The 8067-nt window shown below is 42.2% G+C and overlaps 1 protein-coding gene across 1 annotated transcript in view; it reads right to left on the reverse strand.

The window, feature by feature from the left end:
- Window positions 1-452, reverse strand: part of LOC127569110 (fibroblast growth factor receptor 4-like) — a 133203-nt gene extending 132751 nt beyond the window's left edge. The window contains exon 1 of the mRNA XM_052013461.1: window positions 389-452. The gene's annotated coding sequence lies outside the window, so the exon portion shown is untranslated. The remainder of the gene's footprint in view (window positions 1-388) is intronic.
- Between the last annotated feature and the right edge of the window lie 7615 nt (window positions 453-8067).

An 8067-nucleotide genomic window follows, 5' to 3' on the forward strand; every position in this document is an offset into this window, starting at 1 on the left:
TGTGTCAGCAGCATTGATTCTTAATATCACAAAGAAAAATAGTATTTGTGAACAAGAATAGGGGTTGCATGTTGCTGAAACAAAGTACTTCAGCTCGAGAAATACTCATTGCTTGTCCTGCTAATCATTTGCCAATTAATTTTAAGTGAAATATTGTTACATGATTCCAGTGTCTCTGGTACATCTGCTATGGTGTAAGCAGATCAGCAGAGCTGCAATATAGCTCATTACTCGTTAATGATTGTACTGTGGTTTGGATCCCAATGACTTATCTTAATGTGGTAAATTCAAGCATTCTGCCCGTTGATCAAAAGTTCTCCCCTGACTCTCATTAAACTGAGAACAACTTTCGCAGGGGAAGGAAGTAAAGACACTTGGTTTCACTTACCAAAACATGTACATTAAGATTGCAAGGTTCCCCAGAAGTTCTCAGCAGGCAGTAACTCAACTGAGGCCTTCATCCCATTATTGTGGCTAATCAATGATTAACTAGAGGACTGTGTAATCATTAAGCACAAACAAGAGGAAGACTGCAAACACCAAGTATGACATAGAACATTCTTGGACAAGGCTTTGAGCCTGCAGTTTTGGTCTATGTAATCCACAGTGTTTTTTCACATACTGAATATACTAAAGGTATAATTTGATTGGGAATCATTTCTAAGGTGGAAGATTGTGACCAATTTCTGGAATTTCTACCCTACTTCTCCCAGTTAATTAGGATGCGTCATATCCAGACCCTTTTCTACTTTGAGGACAGCCAACTTTCTAAGTACAAATACACAGAACAGTGTAAGAACTCAGCGGGTCAAGCAGCATCTTTTAAGGCAAAAGGTATAAGTTGAGGGCTGAGAGGGAAAGAGGAAACATTGACAGCATATAGCAGTACGTGGGGGGGATTAGAGTCTGGCAGGTGATAGGTGGAACCAGATGGGGAGAGGATGATGGGCAGGTGGAACCAGCTGGGGAAGCAGGGGTGGGACAGAGGCTGCTAGGTGATAGGTGGAACCAGATGGGGAGGGGCTTCCCGAAGATGTGGCTTCCTGTCTGCCATTGATGATGGAGCCCCCACACTCATTTCCCACACATCTGCTCTCACCACGCCCCCTCCCCAGACAGAACAGCAACAGAGTTCCCTAGATCCTTGTCTTTCATCACACCAGCCTCTGCATCCAACAGATCATCAGCAAGCTCCAATGTGCACCAGTCCCATCAACCCCTCTTCCCAACCACCCCACCTTTCTGCTTTCCACAGGGGTGACTCTCTTTGTGACCCCCTGGTCCACTCATCCCTCTCCATCCATCCCTCTCTGTTTCCTGACACTTTCCCCTGCATCTGTAGGAGGTGTAACTCCTCCCTCACCACCACTGAGAGACCAAAAAGCCTTTCCAAATGAGGCAGGGGTTCATCTGCCCCTCTGCCAACCTGGTCTATTGCATTCAGTGCTCATCATGTAGCTTCCTCTACAGAGGTGAACCATAGACTCAGCGACTGTTTTGTGGAGCATCTGTGCTCTGTCTGCAACAGCCACCTAAGGCTTCCAGTTGCACGTTATTTTGACTCCCACACTGACCTGTCTGTCCTCGGCCTTCTCCATTGCTATGGAAAGACCAAATGCAAATTGGGAGAATAACATCTCATATTCCCTTCAGTAGCTTACAACCTCATGGTGGTAGCATTGAATTTTCCAATTTCAGTTAACCCACACTCCTGGTGCTCTTCTCCTTCCCCCCCCCCCCCCCCCCACCACACACACACACACACACACACACACACACACACACACACACACACACCTTTTCTTCTCCCTTTGTTCACCTTTCCCATCCCCTCCCCATCTGGTTCCACCTATCACGTACCAGCCTCTATCCCAGTCCCCCTCATCCCACCCTTACTGCTATATTTTGGCAATCATTCTTCTTTCCTGATTCAGGGTCTCAACTCAAAATGTCATCTTACACCTTTTGCCTCCACAGATACTATTTGGTCCACTGAGTTCTTCCAGTGTTCTGTTTTTTGTTCCAGATTCCAGCGTCTGAAGTCTCTTTTGTCTTCAACTTTCTAAGTATCTCCTCTTTATATATTTTTATCCCATTATCTATCATTATCCTGATCAATGTCACCACCATCCTTACTGTTAAATTCTCTGGAGACAAGAAGATTCAATGTACCTTGACCTTATTTTTTGCCTCCACTCGAGGTTCTTCTCTTGGTCACTAGTCAGATCCAACCTACATCAACTAATATCTTTCTACTTCTATCGACTTCTCAGTCTCTTTTATACATTCTCATGTGAGCTAAATAATCTCATTTCCTTTCTTTGCCTTATTCCCTTCTTTGAATCTGTCATGCACATTTGTAGATTCTATCTTTAGATAGGGTCTCTGTTATATTATTGTCATATCATAATATAACAGAGATGTGCTGGCAAAAATAGGCCTAAGATTTATCCATAGGAGAACTTTAATTTTGGATGGCTTTCCTTTTCCCCTGTGGGAATGTCCCTAGACCATATCTGAGCTTTCTCTTCTGTGAAGTCCTTCAATTATTTAATTTCCATTTTGTCTACCAATTTTTCATTCCAAACCACATGGGCCAGATCCCACTCCAACCCACTACACTAATCCTCTCCCAGTTAAGTATCTTTAAATTGATTGTACCTTTTCTGCTTTAATAAATAATGTACCTATATGTTGAAGACGGCAGATGATACAAAGCTAAATGGGAAACTGAACTAGAGGAGGATACAGACAGGTCATGTGAGGAGCAAGGAGACAGCAGGTAAACCATAATGTGGGAAAATGTGAGGATACTCATTTAGGAACAGAAATACAAAATGTGTTTCAAAGGATGAAAGACTAGTAGTTGATCGTAAGATAAGATATCTTTATTAGTCACATGTACATTGAAACACACAGATGAAATATATTGTTTTGCGTAGAGTGTTCTGGGGGCAGCCCGCAAGTGTTGCCATGCTTCCAGTGCCAATAGGCCCCAAAAGTGTATAGGATCTTGGTGTTTTAGTTCATGAGATGCAGGAAGTAAGCATATATATTAACCTCATTGGAAAGGAATTTCAGTCTTGCTGAGATTGTGCAGATCTTTGGAGAAATCTCATTTGGAGTATAGGGTGTAGTTTTGCTCACTGTAAGTAGACAGGGATATACTTGGCTAGGAGGCAGCGCAACATTGATTCACTAGTTTGATTCCTCGGATGGAGAATTTGTCCTATGAAGAGAGACTGAGTAAGGTTAGCCTATACCCACTTCATTGGAACGAGATTCGGACAGAGTTCTTGCCAAAAGGTTATGTCTTCCAGCTGAAGAGGCACCACCATGATCTTATTAAATGGCAGAGTGGGCTCGAGGGGCCATTTGACCACTCTTGTTTCTATTTCTTCTGTTCTTAAATTCTGAAATTCAATATCCTGATATTGTGATCATCCTTTCCAACATAGTCTCCTTTGAAAAAGTTCCTCTTGCTTCACTTCATTTTCCAGAACTAAGCACAGTTTCCTTCCTTGTTGGGTTGGAAACAAACAGTTATTGCAAGCTCTAGTATTCAGGAATTCCTGCTGCTATTCTATTCAGATGCTTGAAGTGATTGAATGATCTTGAGAGCTTCATTCATCTGACTGGGATGCTAGTAATAGGCCAGATAATCGAAGTACCACACTCTCACTTTTCTAACACCTTTCTATGCTTTGCTTGTAAATGTGCTCCTTGATCTTTTTCCCATTGTTTGGTGCACTATAATATAGTGCAATATCCTCCAATTTCTTTAAATTCTAAGCTAAGCAGTTTGGCCCAAAATGTACTTGACATGCCTGGACCTACACCCACATGTTATTCCTGCAGACTCACCGACCTTTTCTGGCTGAGCAGCTCACAACTACCGCAAAGCATCACTTCCATGGTCATCCTGTGAAATGGAGCAATCTGGGACCAGCAACTGGGCCTCAGGTGGTGGGTCCTGAAACCCTCTCCTGACCACCCTAATGGCCTTTGATAGTTCGTACTGTCAAAGGGTTATTTCAACTAGTTTTAAATGTCCCTGTTAAACAGACATCTGCATTAAATAATTTTTTAAATGTTTTAAAATTTAAAAAATAAAATACTTTACAACATATTTATTTGATGTTAATCAATTAATTAAAAGGGGCAACATGGTAGCATAGCAGTTAGTGTGATGCTACTACAGCGCCAGCAATTGGGGTTCAATTCCTGTCACTGTCTGTAAGGAGTTTGTACGTTCTCCCCGTGTCTGCGTGGGTTTCCTCTGGGTGCTCCAGTTGCTTCCCACATTCCAAAGACGTAAGGGTAGGTTAACATGGGTTTAAATGGGCAGTACAGACTCGTTGGGACGGAAGGGCCTGTTACCATGCTGTAAATAACGTTTTAAGTTTTTATTTTAAAAAGCATAAATATACAGTGAAATGTATAAAACTAAACACAAATGCTTAGCTAAGCTCAACTCTTTAATGAAGGCTGGTGACCTCATTCAAATGCACCAGGTAAAACTGAGGGCCGGTTATGAAGAATGCCCAACCCCTCAACCCAGCACCATGCAGAATTACACCTGCACTCAATGGGATGATGTACTGGCATCTGACCTCTCGCAATTAATCGTCCTCTCAGTGATGTCCTTTACCCTGTCACTCACACAGACAGCAGCCAAAATGCCTGATTATCCCATTAACTTTTGTACACAATCTCAGGACGGCCCCATGAAATATTCATGAAATGTAATTTAGGAAGTATGACAGCCAATTTGCAACAGGATTCCCTAAACAGCAACCAGGTAATTTGCTTTAGTAATGTTTGTTAAGGAGTAGATATTCTGGATTCTGGGGAGAACTTCCCTGACATCCTTCAAAATAATGCCATGGGAACTTTTGGGTCCACTTGAGAGGGTATCCCGAGCCTGGATCCAACTAAAAGATGACCCCCTCTCAAGGATAGTACTCCATTAGGACTAACTCATCGTCAACCTAGACCTTACGTCCATTCCTGGAGTTGGACTTCATGTTACAGCCTTCTGATTCTTGTAACAGTGAGCCACAGCTGCCACTCATGTAGGCTGCACTTTGTCGCAAGTTCTTTGCAACTTCAGCTGTTTATGTGTCAGAATCGATGCTGAACACTGGTGCTGTAAAAGCCTTTCTATTTTCATTGGAATCTGATTGAAGTTGCACCCGTCACGCCAGTACAAGGCAAGTTGCAGCACGAGCTTACATTTAAAGCAAGTGTTGGATATGCCACTGGGTTAATTATCATTAGCAGCACATGGAAATGAAGTGTTTATGCACAGGCCAAAACTAACACTTAAACTGTTTATGATTAACCTGTCATATTGACATGATAACAAGCATGGAATGAGAGAACGAGAGAAGTAGCTTGCCAATTCTCTGAAGGTTCAATTCTCTATTGAGGGATTCTTATCCCTTCCAATTTTCTTCCTTTATTTTCTGAAGAAACAGAATTATTTGGTTCCCTGGCTTTGTAGGTAAACCCTGATGTCTCCGTCAAATGGCTATGCTTAACGGAAGCTTTAAATAATGAGTGTTGACAGGGTTCAACCCTATAGTAAGCATATTGTCTGTACCCAATGAATAGCCACGTAACTTTTGGCAAAACTCACTACATAGAAATAGGGAATGGAAACAATTACATATTTTTCCCTCAGCTAAGGCCACATAGATGGAGTAATGCCTCATTTGAGTAGTGATAGTCAATTAATTATGGATGAAAGATAGGTGACAACAAATGATGTGTCTCACTAACAGAGGAATTGTGCAGCATGGGTAATACACAGTTCATGTTGCATGTTGGCCTGAAGCAATCAGAGAGAAAATAACAGCATATACCAGGGATTTAACAATCAACCACCAGGATATGGTGGGATAATCCAAATCATCACCAGTCTGAGGCAGATCTTGTTTAGAAGTGGGAAGCAGTCCTACTTCTTGAGGGCAGGTTTTGCTGGATTCCAGGTTGGATCAGAATGCAGTGCAGGAAAACATTAGATGGCTCAATAAACTATTGCTTTAGCTTTGCACTGAAGCAATTATTTTTGTCAGTAATGCTATCTTAAATTTACAGAGGGTGGAAAAGGTGACGTTCTACTTCAGAATGATGGAAGTGATGGAGGAGGAAATAAAGTAGAAGTGGGGTGAGCAGGAGAGGTGTGATGTTGTGCAGATATTTGAGACCACCTTGTTCATGATGTATCAGCAATACTGCAGAAATGTCAACCCTGCTGGCTGTCCAACTGGAGGGCGAGGGGCTGCGTGAAAAATAACATTCAGTGGACTGAGAGTTCACCTCATGTCCAGACAAGCCTTTATACTGACCTGGCAGGTGTTTGTAACAGCACCAGCATGCGCCTGTCAACAGCTGTTAGTGAGAGGAATTTTAGTGCTTCAATCAGCACTTTAGCATTGACACCATTCTGTACATATCCACTGCATATTGCTCAGCTTGGACTTTAAGCTAGATTCAAGCTCCATCGCATTCAGCTGTGTTTTAATTTTTTCAACTTTGTACAGTTGTGTTTGTCACCTTGGAGGCAATAAGTTGCCAAGGAATTTATTGTGCACATCTACCAAATAGAGGATTAAGTAAGGTGACAAACCACCTAGTGTTATTACATAATAGAGCAGTAAAATTCTTCAAAAACCCATGTCAAGCTGTATCAAGCCACATGAAAGAATATCAGGACAGATGATCTAAAGCTTGGACAAAGCTTTTAAGGAACATCTGAAGAAAGAGAGGTTGGGAAAAGGTGAGGTTGAGGGAAAGAATTAAAACAAGCTGCCACTTAAATGCACAGGAGAGTTGCTCTTTCCAAAAGCTAAGAGAGGTATGATGGCTGAATGGCGTCCTTCTATGTTTTTGGATTCTGCAGTAAGCTACAGGTGGTCAACAAACGTCCATAGGTTGTACTTTCCAGCTCACATTTAAGTTGCTGCTCTTTTGACTATCTTCTGCTAATCTCGATCATTCAGGTACATTACAGAGCAGTATTTGATTGTGTTTAATGATGTGCTGACAGGTATCACACCAGTTGGTGGGATAGGGGCGGCAGTCTGGTCAGTGAAGGATCATTTGCTACTGACTGTCCAGGAAAGTGTTCCAGAATTGTTTACTGCTGTTCAGCAGCTTGTGTGAACATGACCTGAGGCCCTTTTCAACAGTGCACATCTGTCATTCACAAGGTTAGAACAGATGTACTATGCTTATGGTAATCAAATCATTAGAAACCAATTTCTGAGAGCATTTTACATGTTCACAATAAAGAATTAAAGAGATCTTTCAGTGTGAAAAGAAGTGGAGACAATAATGGTATTCCCCTATGAATCTTTTCTTTCTGATCCTTTCAGATTGTCGTGATACAACCTATTGCTATTGCCCAACTCCGATTCAGTCTCATTTCTTTGAGGCGTTTTTCAATTTTGCTCTTTCTTTCTCAGTAATATCTTGGTTTGTAATATACACATAGCATATGGCTTTTGCACAAAAGCCTTGAGGAGCTAGCAAAACCTTGAGAGAGAGAGAGAGAGAGGGAGAGAAGAGGGGAGAGGGAGGGAGGGAGGGGGAGAGAGAAAGAGAGAAGGGGAAGAGAGGGAGAGGGAGAGGGGGAGAGAGAGAGAGAGAGAGAGAGAACATTGTTAGCAGAAGAAGCACTTCCTAGGAGAATTGAGTATAGAATACAATTAGGAGAGGAGAAGTACATTGAATGACTCGAACCTCAAACAAGTTTTAGAGTAATAAATGAGGCAAAAGTACCCCAGGTGATGCCAAATCTGTCATCGTTGCTAGATGAGGCTAATTCCTGACATATATTTTACTTTCTCAGGCAATCTCTTGTGTTGACAATGACTTGCTCCCACTCCAGTTCTGTTGGTTCAGAGGTGATTCATGAGCCCAATATGGGACCGACAGAGTTTAGCACAGGTGGGGCAGGTGGGTGGGTAGTTTGGGAGGTGGTGTGTTCCACCCACCAATTATGCTGGGGTTCTGCATGCTGCTTATGAATGGACTTGAAGTTTTCAGTGCCATCCTGAA

This window comes from Pristis pectinata, chromosome 4, assembly GCF_009764475.1.
Source record: "Pristis pectinata isolate sPriPec2 chromosome 4, sPriPec2.1.pri, whole genome shotgun sequence".
Taxonomy (NCBI): domain Eukaryota; kingdom Metazoa; phylum Chordata; class Chondrichthyes; order Rhinopristiformes; family Pristidae; genus Pristis; species Pristis pectinata.